This window comes from Homalodisca vitripennis, unplaced genomic scaffold (genome assembly GCF_021130785.1).
Source record: "Homalodisca vitripennis isolate AUS2020 unplaced genomic scaffold, UT_GWSS_2.1 ScUCBcl_3183;HRSCAF=8539, whole genome shotgun sequence".
Lineage (NCBI taxonomy): Eukaryota > Metazoa > Arthropoda > Insecta > Hemiptera > Cicadellidae > Homalodisca > Homalodisca vitripennis.
Window position 1 is genome coordinate 1 of NW_025779292.1, and position 13484 is coordinate 13484.

Here is a 13484-nt window from a genome sequence, read left to right on the forward strand (position 1 = left end):
AAAACTCAATTTTTTTTTTAAAAAAAAAAAAACCCCTTTTAAAAAACTTGTTTTTTAAAAAAAAATAAAATTTAAATAAAAACAAAATTTTTAAAAAAATAAAGTAATAATAGAAATTATTTTTTAATTTTTTTAAAAAAAAAATTTTATTTAAAAAAACTTATTGGCATGGGGTTAATTCAAAAAAATTGAAAAAATGTTTTTGGGTTAAAATTTTAAAAAATTAAAATTTTTTATTAAAGGTTTTTTAAAATTTTTTTTAATTTTAGGGGGGTTTTTTTTTTTTAAAATTTAATTGAAAAATTTTTTTAAGGGGGTTGGTGGGGTTTTTAAAATTTTTAAAAATTAAAATTTTAAAAAAAAATGGTTTTTTATTGTTTTTTTGGTTTTTTTTTTTGGGTTTGGGAAAAAATGTTTTAATAAAATTTTTTTTTGGTCCATATTATTGGTTTTGGGGGGGGTTTTAAGAATTTTTAAAAAGATTATAGATTTTTTTTTTTGATCCTTTTTGAAAAATTTTGGGTTTTTTTTGTGAAATTTGGGGGACTGTTTTTTTTCCCTAAAAGGGTGAAAAAGTCCCTGAAAAAATTTGGGTTCACGATTAAAAAAATTTGTGTTTTTAAGAAATTTTTTAAAAAAATTTAGAATTTTTTGGGCCGGTTGGGTTTTTTTGTTAGACACCAAAAAAAATTATGGTGGTGTTTGAAAATTTTTGGATGAGGTAAAAGGGTTTTTTTGGTTTAAAAAAAAAGGGTTTGTTTTTTTTTTAAAAATTTGGGAAAGGGGAAATTTTGGGAAAAATTTTACCCCTTTTTTCAATTTCTTGGAGGTAAAAAAAATTTTTTTTGCCCTTAACCCCCCTTTTGGTTTTAAAAAAAAAATTAGTGGGGGTTTCAAAAAAAAGTTTTTTTCAAATTTAAAAAAAATTTAAAACCCAAAAAGGGGGATAGGGGGGAAGATCCCCCCCCTAGAAAAAATTTGGGGTTTAGAAATTTAAAAAAATAAAATTTTAAAAGTGAAATAATTCCGGGGTTTATTTTTTTTTAAAAAAATTAAAAAAAAATTTGAAAAATTAAAAAAAATTTTTTTTTTAAAAAAAAAGGAGGTGGGGGAAAAATTTTTTAAAAAAATTTGCATACAAAATGAATCAAAGATCAAAAAGGAAAAATTTTAAAAAAACAACAAAATTTTTTAAATAAGAAACAAACAAAACACAAACCAAAACTTTACATAAACCCGGGTAACTTCCATCACATAAAAATACTTTTTTTTTTTAAAAAAACAACAATTAAAAAAAAAACTTAAAACTCTCACTTTAAAAAAAACCCTTCCCAAATTTAAAAAAGGGAAAAATTAATTTTCCAATATTTAACTGCCACATAATCCGCAAACAAGTAAAAAAACATCAAAACTAATTTTGGGTTTGGTGGGCTCAATCGTAATAAGGTAAAGTTTGGGAAAAAGTGGGGTTTTGGGGGGGGGGAAAAATTGGGGGGAAAAAAAAAAAATTTTTTAATTAAAAAATTTTTTTTTTTCCCCCCCCTTAAAAAATTTTTTTTTTTCAAGATTTAAAAAACATTTTGGGGAAAGTTTTTTGGGGGAGGGGGTTTTTTGGGGGTTTTTGGGTTGTTTATTTTTAAATTTTTGATTGGGGTTTGTTTTTTAAATTAAAATTTAAATAAAAAAAAAAAAAAGGGGTGGGTTTTTGAAGAAAAAAAAAATGGGTAATGTTGGTTTTTTAAAAGCGGGGGGTTTGAAAAATTTTTTTATTTTTTAAATTTTCCCCAATAAAAAAAATTTGGGTTAATTTTTTTTTGTTTAATTTTTTTTTGTTTTTTTAGGAAATATAGGGGTTTTTTAAAAAAGGGGGAGGAATGTTTTGTAGGGGTTTTTTAATTGGGTTTTGGGAAAAATGTTTTTTGGGGGTGGGGTAAAAAGGACCCGTTTTTTATATCGAAATTGGCAAACGATATTACTTAATCATAACCATCGATATAATCGATCGATACTGATCAATTATTTAACAATTACCTTTTAATAATCTGTATCAACAGCTGTAAACACTTTCAAATAATACTCGTAATGTAATATTTCAGTTTTATATAAGTAACATTTAATTATATATAAAAATGGCATATTAAAAGTGGCAGTAAATTTTAGAAAACTACACGACATTGCTTTGAAAAATGATAAGACATTTTTTTCGTGACTTCCAACATGTGGGACTCGTGCTGAAAAAACCCATTATGTGAAATTTGTGGGAAAGAAACAACTGTAAACTGTGAGAGGAGCAAATATGGTCGTCTTCAGTTTTCCTAATTTTTGGTTATAATAATTTGTTTGATCACTGTAAATATTAAATTCATATTTTAATTTAAAATAGGCTATATGATTGTTATTGAGGAATATAGATACTTTTATATCGATTGATAGTCTAGGATTTGAGATACGACTATTAGGTATCGATGATTACATTCATCGATATAAAAAACCGGGTCCGCTTATCGCACCCTACCCTAATTGGATAGTGGGGAATTAACCCTAGAACTGTTAATCGACATAATTATGTCGGTTAATGCCGCTTTTGTGGTGTTAACCGTCAAAATTTTGTCGGTCAAACATTCCCTCGTATAATTACTTTTTATAATATACTCCGGTAACATATCGATATAATTCATGCACCATTGGATTCGGGAAGAAAAATGCTAAGGAACAGATGAGTTTTATTCCTCTTTGTATTATGGTTATGACGTAGCAAGCTTGTTATTTTGAACGTAAAAGAAAACGCGACGCCGTTTGTTGTGACCGCCATATTGCCGCTGCCGTTCTGTATCACTTTCGTGCCGAGCTGTGGATATTTGTAAGTTTTTATAGTTTTACGCGTGTTTTAGTGTCGTATTTAATGTGTAGTGTGTTGTTTGATGTCGTAGTAGTGTAAACATATATATTTTAGAATAAATCAATTTCTATTTACTGAAATATGTTTGAGAAATTACCGGCTTTGTGTAGGCTATGGCAAAATGACTTGGCTAAAATTCATTTCACATAGTTTGTTATTGTTTTCACTTACTAAACGTTATTTATAGCACTCTTTTAGCTCTGAAGTAACTATTTATTTTTGGTAAATAGATAGTTTTCACAATAAAATATATATTTCCTGTAATTTCTTTGGTTATATATAATAACTGTTTGGGTTATTCTATATTTTTTCAATATCTTTAGTTATATTTATAGTTTTCTAACTACATAATATTTCCTATTACTTATAAACCATAAATTTATAAATTTTGATATAGTACAAGCTTTAGAAACTATTTTATATTTTGCTGAATGAAAATTTTTCGTAAAAATTTTGAATAATGGCAAAATTTAACTTTTTTTACTTCTCAAAAAATAATTTATGGTAATTATTTCATTACTACTGTATATTCTATTTTATTCTAAGTAATAAAATATGCAAAATAACATGTATTCATAGATAAATGTATTAGCAAAACTTGTTTTACCAAAGTCTTACGTGTACACCCGATTTTCAGAATTTATACGCATCGCTGCTTTTTGTTCTATAGCTTTATGATGCTTTCATAAATGTGTATAATGTTTATGTTTTTCTGAAACTAGATAAAATTTGACACAGAATGGCTATCTCACTTATAAATATTTCTCACTATAACTTCATTTGCTAGGTATGGTCCCCCCCAAATTTAAGAAATATTTTTCGTAAATTTTATATTTGATTAAAAAAAGTGTTTATTAGAAAATTTTTTATGGTTAATTTTACAATATAGTGCAATTCTAACGTTTAATTCTGAACACAAAAATATATACTCTTATTTATATAGCTTTTATTTTATATTTTTAATAATTTTTTTAAAAAAACCTTGCGCGAAGCTCCAAAACAGCCCGACACTACAGGATGAAATGACCGCCAGTTCTAGGGTTAACTAACCCTCTCTCTGCGGATCACAGCTTTTTCCTTTTGAAACACCAAAAAATAATGTGAAGTAGCTAAAGTAAATTTTTCATAAATAAATATTAAAAATGATATCCTAGGAGCCTAAAATATAGTGGCACTAAAGAAGATTTACATGTAACTTCAAAAGTTAAATTATCGTCTGAGAGAGCAATGGAATTTCAAACTCCATGTTAAAACATTTAAAATCTAAGAAAATTATAAACTAGAAAACAGAACTAACCATCACTCCATGCTTTTTCCACGTGGATTTATGCACCATTTTTCACGCCTTCTCTTTTCTGCAAGCATTGCCATTGTTGAAGGTTGATAGGAGTTTAGTAAGTCAAAAATCAATCGAAACGCGTTAACAATAATTGTACATACTAAATCTGCAATCTCTTTAACAATGAGAATTAAAGGTATTAATTCAAGACATACTTTCAGTTCACTACTAGTACCAGTCAAACCACCAGGATTAAAGATAGGTTATGTTTTTCTCAATTATTTTGACAGCGGTTTCAGTTTTTTTTTTTTCAATTTTATTTTTCTAAAAGCACGCTTTAAGTAAACTCATACAGCCTCAAGGTACTCTACTTCCTTGCACCACGGGCCACGATCACTATAAATTCTTTTCTGGTTTTGCTTAAAGCAGACTTTGAGTTTTATTAATGGAGCTTTAAAGTTCCATTTTGAAGTTATGTTAAAAAAACACTATATTAAACGTCAAATAATAATTTTAGTTTCTATTTGTTTAGTCGTTACCTTTAGTAATGTATCACGCTGTTTCGTAGTTCCATCTCTCGCGACGTGTTTTAATTATCTCGGTTCTTTATAGTATTAGCAATTAAGGATTGTGGTAGAAGGCCAAGGCACCTTGCACGCACTCGCTCCCACATTCACAAGCGTAGAGGGTTGGGGCAAACCAGTCACCTGCATTTCCATTGTACATCGACGATATCCATGATGGACATACATTATAAATGGTGGATTTATCGAATGTACACAGAATATCCATAGGATATACATGGTTGAAATGCACTGGACATACATAATCGGGACATTTGGATATCTTGTGTATATTCTATGGATACCATTGTATTTCCATTGTATAACGTGGATATTCATGATGTACATACAATGTATATACATTGGATAGGTCTGGCTGTATGGATAATGTCCCGATTTAGATCAACTGCTTATGCGCGGATGGTGACTGTATCCACAAAAGTAGCATTTAGCATAAGGGACAGCTGAAAGTTGTGAGTCTTCATTATCAGGAGGAACATTTAAAACAGTAGTAGCATTTAAAACATCATCAACATTAGTTAACACATTAGAACATTATTAGAATAACATGCTGATTGATTATGAGCTACTTCTAATGCAAGAGCCTGATTAGAAGCTTCTTCCAGAGTTAAAGTATTATTTTCTAAGAGTCGTTGTCTAATTTTTTAAGGCAAAAGTTCACTTAGAAAAACATCTCGAATTAAGTTATTTTTGTGATCTTCAGCAGTACTCCCGAAAATTTGAAGTCTTTGCTCAGTACTTTTAAAGTCAAAATGTATTCACTAATGGACTCACCTGATCTTAGCTTACGTAAAGATAGATGATACCTTGCAATATTTCACTTGAAGGTTTGATGAATATACTATTCAAACTGCTGCTTCGTATGTTGTGTACTCAGATATGTATTCAAAGGTTAGTTGTGAAACGTGATTGATGAGGAAATTCAGTTTATCCTCGGATGTAACGCTTTCTTCCTTTGATGATATTCTATTCACAAATGTCTCAAATTTTCTTAGCCAGTATTTCAAAAGTTTAGAGGAAGAGAGCGAACTTGGGTCAGTATCAAACTTGTAAGGTCTTAAGAACATATCCATGTCAATTAGAATTAGAATATAACAGGAAACATGCTATTTGAATTTTAAATTATATGAGATGATTAAATTGTAATGGAGAATAAAACCCAGTTAGTAAAGTAACAGAATAAAACGAGTTTAATCATCTCAAAACATAAAAAGTTAATACAGTGAACAATACAGAATAATCAAATAAGTCTTTGATGTTATGTGAACATTTGATAGTTTGTATTCATTAATTATTCATCACATGTAGTTTAGCAAATAATGCTTTGTCCTCGTCAGTCCATGTTTACATTGTGTCAACATCGTTGTTGTGTTGCGTCGCTAAGATTGAATAATTGAGTGATATTCAAGAACATCATCATTTGAGTTAAATACGTCGAATTGTGTGTTTGTAGATAAAATCTTGAGATTTTAGATTTTATACCTGTGGTTGCCTTTTTAAAACTTACCTAAATATCATTTTCCATTTGATTAACCTCAAAAAATTATGGTTTAACTGAGGTGTGTGTTGTGTCTGTGCCACTATTGACAAAGTTATACATTTATTAGGCATCACATTTCTATCCTTTAAAATTTCGTGAAATTGTACGTCACATTTACACATATTTTATTTATTACGGTAGGTTGGTCCTGACAAAATGTCAGGTTCAGCAAACTCCCCTACAGGAGATATTGAATCACAGAAATTGGAAATGGAAACCCAACTGGCGGTTGCTTCGATTATAGGTCTAGAAATAGAAAATACAAACGTCAATAATGATTTTACCGAAAATGTTACAGTACAATCAGACCATAACACTACTAATGTAGGCCAACAGAAAAGAAAGTGCAGTGAAGGTGATAATTGTGTTAATCCAACAGAACAAAATCCTAGACCCAATGCCTCCAGTTTGGACACAAATCATGTGTCAAAAAGGCATAACATTAGACGGTTGAGATTATACAACGAATCAAACAAAGGACCGTATGAAGTAATCATACAAAGTGGGGACGGGAAAAAAATCAACCCATTTTTGGTGGGTAAAATATTTAAAAATGGAGACTGTAAAATTGACCATATTAAACGAGTAGGCAGAAATCTAACTATGATATGTGAAGATGCTTTTTCGGCAAATGAGTTAGTAAATTGTGTTCATTTAAAAGAATTTTAATGTTTTTATACCAGCCAGTAAGGTGGAAATCACTGGGGTTGCGTATATCGAACTTGAAATTACTGAACAAGAAGTGATGAGTGAGAGTAAGTCCCCCTATCCCATAGTTCATGCCAAAAGAATTACAAAGTATGTAAACCGACAAGTAACAGACACACATTTCATGACTTTAACATTTGAATCAGACCAGCTTCCAGATTTTGTGTATTTAAATTATGTGCGAAAAGCCATTGAACGGTACATGTTGCCTATCAAGCAATGCTATAACTGTTTTCAATATGACCATGTAGCTAAGTCCCCTTGCAAATTTGAAAAGATATGCAGAGACTGCGGACTGAGGTTTCACAATGGTGAATGTACACAGTCAAAAAACTGTGTCAACTGCCATGGTAACCACAGTAGCAACAGTAAGTCGTGCAAAGAATTTGAGAGACAAAAAACATTAGGCAAAGGATGTCTATCCATAGAGAAGATTTTTTGACGGCAAGTAAACACTTCCCAACAAATAACCTAAAACATAATGCATACAGCATCCAGAGGAAATCATATGCAACTATAAAAAAGCAGACTGCATTCTACAGTCAACCTCCATCAATTACCGGCAGTGATAATTCCCTTCTGCTCTCAAGTAATAGATTTCTAGGACTCAGTGATATAATAGAACCCAGCAATACAACACTTGACAAACCTATCAATACCAAACCAAGATTCGTCAAACCAAAGGAAAACTTGTCTGAAAAATCCTATAGTAGGACCTCCAGTTCAATGATCGACAATATATCTTACCAACCTGCAAACAAAAATCCGAAAATCAAACGCTCAACGCTTGCGAATAGCGGACATTAAAAAAATTACTAAATGACAAAATTTAAGGATTGAGAACCAAAATACAAGGCGAAGGGGTCATTAATAAACAAAAGTTAGATGACTTACTGGCACAACTTCTTAAAGATTTATTAGAGTCTCAAAAACTTGGAAATACAATTCAGACATATAATAAAAACACATCAAATAAATCAGGAAACAAACAAATAGACCCCAAAGACAGTGTTTTTTTGTCCTAATCCACGAAACTTCTGCAATGAACAGAAAAGAAAATAATCAATTAAATTCGATTCAATGGAACTTAAGGTCTATCAAACAAAAATGGGCAGAACTTATTCAATATATGACAAAAAACAAGATTCATATTGCAATCCTACAAGAAACATGGCTTTGTCCACATGATACGATCAGAGATAACAATTTCAGAATATTACGTCTTGATAGAGAAGATGGTTATGGAGGTGTAGCTTTCGTTATTCATAACTCTCTGACCGCCAAAATAATCAAAGAACATAATAAGAATAATATCCAAATCCTAGGCATAACAATAACAAACTCTTTTAGATCATTAAATATATACAACGTATATTGTACCAATAAATCAATAAATTGCTCCTTCTGGCAAGAGTATATTTTTAGCTTAGATCAAGGTAATACAATGATTTGTGGAGATTTTAATGCTCACCATCAGTTCTGGAACTGCAAAAAACCTGACAAAAGAGGTAATGCCATCTTTAGGAATTTCAGTAACTCAAATTTTATACTGGGTAACGACCATTCCTTCACTACCATTCCGAGCTTATTTTATAACCAGTCAACCAAAGACCTAACATTCTTAACCCCCTGAACTTTACACACACCTTGATAACTGGGAAGTCTTATCTGATGCGATGGGGAGCAACCACTTTCCAATAGTGAAGGTTAAACATTCACCATCCAAGGTAGAAACACCAAGAAGGAACTTTCAGAAAGCAAATTGGCAAAAATATTCAAAATTAGTGGAAGAAAATATAAAAAATATTGTCGACGAGTCCTTAAACATCCAAATAGAAATGTTGGAAAAAATTATGAACAATGCAGCAGATAAATCAATACCCGAATGGAACAGTCCTAGTTTAAGTAACCAAAAAGGCTTTACACCAAAATCATGGTGGACTGCTGAATGTTCTCATACAATTGCTCAACGAAGGCTTAGTTTTAAGAAATTCAAGATGGATATTAACCCTGTTAGTTACCAAAAATATCAAGAAGGTAAGTTAAAAGCTAAAGACACAATCGAAAGGGCAAAAAAGAATGAATGGCATAAATTATGTGCAAACATAGGTGAGAAAAAATAGCAAATTTGCGTGGAAGGTCATAAGAAAACTGAAAACAAACAAAAGCAATAATGAAATATCACTAATCAAAGAAGACCAGCACCTAGCAGAGAAGTTTATGAAACACATTGTCCCAGATCACGTTCCACAAGCTGAAGAGATACCAAATACCCCATACCAAAAATAAAGGATACAGATCACTTACTTGAAGAACACTTCACAATGACTGAGTTAATTGCAGTTCTTAAAACAAAGAAAAAAGACACTACTCCAGGAAATTACCTAATTTCCTATAGTATAATAACTCACCTACCTGAGTAGGCCTTAAACGTACTACTGAATATATATAATAATATTTCGAATGACAACCTAAGCCTACCACAAAAATGGAAAGATATAAAAGTCGTAGCTCTACTTAGACCAGGTAAAGAGAAAGGTCATGAGGAATCGTACCGCCCGATTTCTTTGATTTCCGTTTTTATTAAGGTGATGGATGGTATGATAAAGAAAAGACTAGAATGGTATGTAGAGAAATACAATCTGATTCCCTCAACCAGTATGGATTTAGAAGAAACAAAGGATGCGCCGACTATCTACTAAACCTAATACTGGATATGGAAACTGCTCGAACTTTTAACGAAACATTAATATTAACAAGTCTAGACATATCATGTGCATATGATAGTGTAAATTTACCCTATCTGTTTAGAAAAATGTACATTTATGGTGTTCCCAAAAAGTTTATCACTCATTGTCAAAAGTGGCTTGTGGGTAGATCACTTAGTTTGGTTTCAAACCAAAGCATCATATCTAGAGTGACCTGTAAAGGTCTGCTTCAGGGAAGCACCTTGAGCCCATTGCTATTCTCATTATATTTGGCAGAAATAAACAATTGGTTGCCTGAAGGAGTCATATCCCTACAATATGCTGATGATGTGGGTTTGTACTCAAGTAATAAGAAAATTGATCAAGTACTGGTTAAAATGCAGACTGCACTCACATATATTGATAACCTTTTCAATAATATGAGCTTTAGTTTAAGTGTGAGTAAATGCAAAGCTATGGTTGTATCTAGAAAGAAGAGGATAAACAATGTTGTAAATCTCAAAGTTGAAGGTCAACAACTCCCAATTGAGTCAAGAGTTAAAATGCTCGGTATAACGATCGATAATCAATTAAAATTTGATGAATACATAAACAAATTAATAAACCAATGCACTAAAGATATGAATATCATCAAGATGATTACCTGTGGAAGAAACAGTGTTAATCCTCATTTCGCACTTACAGTTTATAAAAGCTTAATTAGATCTAAACTTGATTACTGCTCGTTTCTGTTTGGGAACTGTTCAGACTCCAAGAATAGAATAACCTTTCAGTGGACACCTAACCACGTGGGTTTGAAATATAATGAAATTGTTGACAAGCTCGCAAAAGAGGCAGTGGTGAATGGAATATCTGTTCAAGACATCGCCCTTCCATGAACTGACCTCAAATCTTTCCAAAAGAGGAAGATACTTGAAGAATAAAACAACTTGTTACTATATATAACAAAGGCCAGGTGGTATAGGAGTGTACAACCTATCAGTCCTTTACTACCATAGTACCAAGATATGAGACTTAGCAGAAGGGAAATAGTAAATATATTCAGACTGAGAATGGGACATGTCACAGTTAACAAAACTCTTCATCTAATGAAATTTTATTTTACTCCTCTGTGCTTAAATTGCACTGCAGGAGTGAATGAGACTGCAGATCATCTACTAATGAAATGTCCACAATTTGAATATGCAAGGAACTCATGTTTCAAACAAATTAGAAGAATACCTGATGACGATACCTCAGAAAAACTAAAAAAATTTTATCTAGTTTTGATGCAAGATTATATAAGGAAATAAATCGATTTCTGACAACCATAAAAAGAAACATATAGCATAATAGTGAAATAATGATCGAAGGCAATCGCAGATGAAACCAGTGAAAAACATTCTTTTAAGTGAAAATTGACTTCATGGTGTAATTACAAGTCAGCCGTAAGGCATTTAGATAAAAAAAAAAAAACTTTTTCGTCCTCCGTAGTCTAATGGTTAGTCTCGGCTCTATAACCGAGAGATCACAGGTTCAAATCCCGGTGAAGTCCAATCATGTACTTTGTACTTTAATAAAAAGCCCAGTGCACTTCGAAGCCGGCATAGCTGACGCTAAGGCTTAAATGAGACTAAAAAAGGTGCTCGGTGGAAAACTAGCTATCGCTAATTTTTATTTTATCTATACGTCATACTTTGTATTGTACATAGATTTTTCTATAAATATATCCATATGTTTTTACGTAAATGGAAAATATTTTGGTACCTCAATTTATAGTCTACCATTTCTATTACCGTATGTAAAAGGGAAGGTAGAGATTGTCACTTGAAATTTTAAATATATTCATTTCTCTGGATCTCGGTAAATTCCTTTGAAGTAGCGTGATATTATTATAGGCTTGTCCCCCCTAAAGGATAAATTAAAAGTAGGGTTCATATGGAATTATTTGGTTTATTTCTTGATTGTTCTGAACTGGCGAAATATTGTCTCGTACCAAAAGTTCTTCCATCGCATATCTCTGACCCGCAATGCTGGACTACGACCTGCCCCATGGTAGCGCTGTGTTAGTATTTATTTGTTCCCATTGTTTTTTCTCACGAAAGGAACTTTATTAGGTATACTCGATGTTATGTCGACACATCGATACAAACCAAGAAACTTAGTATTATAGTTGTTTATTTGGGTTGAAAATAGACTAGAGAATCGTAAATTTTCGATTGGGAAGTTTAAAGGTTTTAAGTGGCCTCCCTGTATAATAATAGAATGGATACTACGAGAACTATTCAGAAAGTAAGTATTATATATATATATATATATATATATATATATATATATATATATATATATATATATATATTAGTATAGCAAGTGAGAGATCCGGGTTCGACTCCCGGCGGAGCAAGTACTTTTTGTGATTCAATGTTTATTGAAATTATATATGTATATATAATAAAATGTGTATATACATGTGAAGAGGAACTAAAATACTACTTTCATACATAATTACGACACAAATTCAGGTATAATAGCGGAAGACAATTTTTGAAATTCCTGTTATAGAGTTCTGCAGCCTGTGATCTCAGCTTATCATCGTTGACAAAACACTGTGTCGGGAACAAATGAAAATCACTTGGAGTAAGATCATGATTGTGGTGGGAGGGGATGAGGAAAAACTGAGTTGCCGAACACAAACACGCCGAAATTGTATACGTGATTGGCGCGCCTGGTAAAAACGCTCCTTACTTTCGGAATAGCCCTCGTATTATTATTTAATGATACATATCGCAAATTCTCTTTTTATGCTTCTCTCATACACTTTTAAACTGAAAAATCACTTCGGTGATTGTGTAAAATCCTTCAGACACACTTCTATTACGTAATTGAAGATGTTTTCTTTACCACACTGTCCCATGCATTTCAAACTTATCACAATTCTTGTAGTTATTGTTTTCTAGTTTGGTGATTGTATTCCAGATTCAATTCACCAACATCTTTAAAACTCTTGAACATCCTCAGTCTTCATCTATGCTATTATATAAAAATCGAATGGTATCTCTGTGTAGTTTTACTCAATCACGTAACAACTACTAGACGACTGTACTGAGATTTTACGTGGACAATCTTAGGGTTCTGGTTAATATATATAGGCCTATTATTTAAAAGATCCCTCTGGGCTATGCCCAACTCATCTCTAAAGGTGGGAAAATCTCAACTTGGTCCCTTAAGGTTGAATTTACAGCAAACAAATATTATTGTAGATGGGCCGCTTTGAAAACGACCTGCGCAAAGATTTCTTGCGCATAGGCGAAGGGAGGAGTAGGAGCCCGACCACGCCTACCGCCACCCCCTCTTTCACTGATCGATCCATTTCCTTTACAAGACACAAGTGGGAAGCGAGTGCTTTTCGTTAGTTTTTTGGAACATTACGCTATGCTTTGTTATTATCGTTGTTACGATATAACAATTATTATTATTATTTATGTTAAGAATAGTCTATTGCATATATCTAATAAGTTAGTACAAGTAAGAAGTATTTTAACAAATGTTTCTTGTTAACAGCTGTTATGTAACACATATCCTACGAGTGGTAAAGTGGCGACTGAGGAGTGGGTGGTAAGGAATGTGGAGGAGCGAGGAGGAAGTGAGTCCGCCCTTTTCCCTCTCCACATCTCTCTCACTCCCCACTCCGCACTGATCACTTTAACAGGTCACTTCAAAGTAGCCCATCTATAATGAAAGAGCCTGTTAAATAAATACAATCAACTGTTATGTACAAACGTTGTTT